General features: G+C 34.7%; 1 non-coding gene across 1 annotated transcript; it reads left to right on the forward strand.

The window, feature by feature from the left end:
* Window positions 1-1874: 1874 nt before the first annotated feature.
* Mir137 (microRNA mir-137) lies at window positions 1875-1946 on the forward strand. Its single transcript, NR_036385.1, has one exon. It is a non-coding gene; the product is annotated as a microRNA mir-137 (primary transcript).
* Window positions 1947-2486: the final 540 nt, after the last annotated feature.

Raw genomic sequence — 2486 nt, forward strand, 5'->3', positions numbered from 1 at the left:
CAGGGAGTCATCCTATGTACGCAACTTACAAAAACAAATTTGGAGAACTAGAATGAAGTATTAGGCATAATGCTTTAGGATTATTTTAACCTCGTTATGAGAGAGAGAGAAAGAAAGAGAGTGAGAGAGAAAGAAAGAGAGATAGAGAGATAGAGGGAGAAAGAGTGAGAAAGAAAGGGAGGGAGAGTCTGAGTGGTCAAATTTTGTTACTTTCTACGTAAAAAACCTACAATAGTGATTTTTCGTTTCTGTTTCGTTTTCGTTCGTTTGTTTGTTTCTTTGTTTTGTTTTGTTGATGTTGTCGCAAAACATGCACCTAAAAATACACCCCCATCGTTGTTCACATGCAGCTGTGCCAAAATATATTCAGCTTGTGCTTGCATGGTTGCTCGGACTCCGGTAGCCTACTATATTAATCTGAGAAGCCAATACTTACAAGTCTAATAAATCCTTCAGAGCTGTCAGCTTCAGTCGCAATTTTGGCATTGAGATTGGACCGCTGTAGACACAATGGAATATTAACCCCTTACGTGCCAGGGTATGTGCCTGTGGGCGGTGAATCCCATATAAAAACCGTGAATGTTGGCAATACATTGATATTCTGAGGGAATTTTGTTTTAAACAAAAATGTATAAAAAGGTTTAACTAAAATGTGTGTTCTATATACTAAATGATTTATGCTTAATTCATTCATGGAATCAATGCAATTTCATTTCATACGTAGATTCCACTTTTGATTTCAAATGTTACTTGATTATAATTTTTTGTATAACAATGGTGACACAATTATGGTTCAAGACAACTGAATTATGGTGTTGTACATCAGCATTGCATTTTTAGCTGATAGCTTAAAAAATGCCTCGAACCTTTACCCACTATGATAATAGTGTAATATCTATTTGCTTTAGTTTCATACCTATGTTCACTTATACTTTTGATATGTTTATTCAATTCATGTTTATTCAATTCATTTATTTTTCCTCTTTCAATCTTTCATATTGACAATGATGGTACATTTTAACATATTCACATATTTATATACATATAGATCAATTTGCACAATACAATACATAAAAACAATAAACATGAAATTGAAAGGGAAGGAGGGCCGACTATTAAAAAGCAGAGCTTCTAGGGTGAAAGATATTGTTATAGATACAAAAGTAGAATGGAGCGATAAAATATATCAAATGTTTATGTGTTTTTATCACTTTTGATGATGTTATCAGAGAGCATACTGTAATTTTATCAATTGATAAATTCGTGTTCTTTTCAAATTATGCATTAATCTATTACGGATGTATGTAAGTCCTCACGTTATCTAATATCAACTAACAGTAGGCCTACAAGAGTGTATTGCCCTGATTTTTCAGCAAAATTGTTTCATATGAAGACACACACATATTTGTGTGCATACAATGGATATTTTTGTATTTTTGTATTTATCAACATGTATTTCCTTCGCACAATATAAAACACAATGTATATATACATGATATATATAACATTTTTTTCAACATAGAGTATACAGTAAATAATTCAGATATGTCTTGTATTCAAGTATTATGAAATGATTTTTGTTTATTACATGATTTTACTAATGACCGGTCATTATCAAAATTACGTGTTAGTCAAAATAAATGCCTGGTCACGTGTACGCTCTCAACCAATCATTTGATGAGGATCCGCTTGATCATCTTATAATACACGTTATATTGTCTTTTCAACATCCCATGGTAAGTTTAAAACCTTAAATGATACATATCGTGTACTGTTGTGAGGATTGATTCATGGTTAAAGCAACAAAGCGCTGCACCATCCTATCCGAAGGACACCGACGAGCACTGCTTCCTAGTCTTCACTATCCAGACCTCATGATTACAGGTATTCTCGAGTGAATAATACAGAAAAGCCTGATGTTATTGCTTGAGAATACACGTAGTATACGGGTCACTCACCGCTGGACAGACAGGAGTTCATCGAAAGAGGGGTCACGCCGCCGCCGGAGCCATCGGGCCGGTCGGCCAAACCAGAGGTACTATTCTAATCCATCATCACTAATGAAAATCCACGTTGCAATATCGTAGAATCGACTGCCCCGTTGGATATATATATGTATTTTTTGTCTATATTGATGCAGGGATGCCCTTATGAGGGGAAGGGGGCAATTTCCCTTGTCAGCTTTAACATGCACTATGGCGATGTATAGCACATAGTGGAGTTTCATTAAAGGGTTTCCACATATGGAAACATACACACGGTGTTTATATTGAGGTAAACTGGTAATGGAGGAGAGGATCGCATACAATTTTCATCTAAATATGCTTTATTTGTGATATAAAAAAGTCGGGTCGACCCATCCAGAAGTATCGTACAAGTAATTAATTGGTGCACTGTGGTGTATATAAACCATACGTTCTTTTAAGTATGAAAATGCAAATAGAAATTTTACGAAGTTCTAGTTAAGCATTATTAAACACCTATAT

Source organism: Strongylocentrotus purpuratus, unplaced genomic scaffold, assembly GCF_000002235.5.
Source record: "Strongylocentrotus purpuratus isolate Spur 01 unplaced genomic scaffold, Spur_5.0 spur5_scaffold_3, whole genome shotgun sequence".
Taxonomy (NCBI): Eukaryota; Metazoa; Echinodermata; class Echinoidea; order Camarodonta; family Strongylocentrotidae; genus Strongylocentrotus; species Strongylocentrotus purpuratus.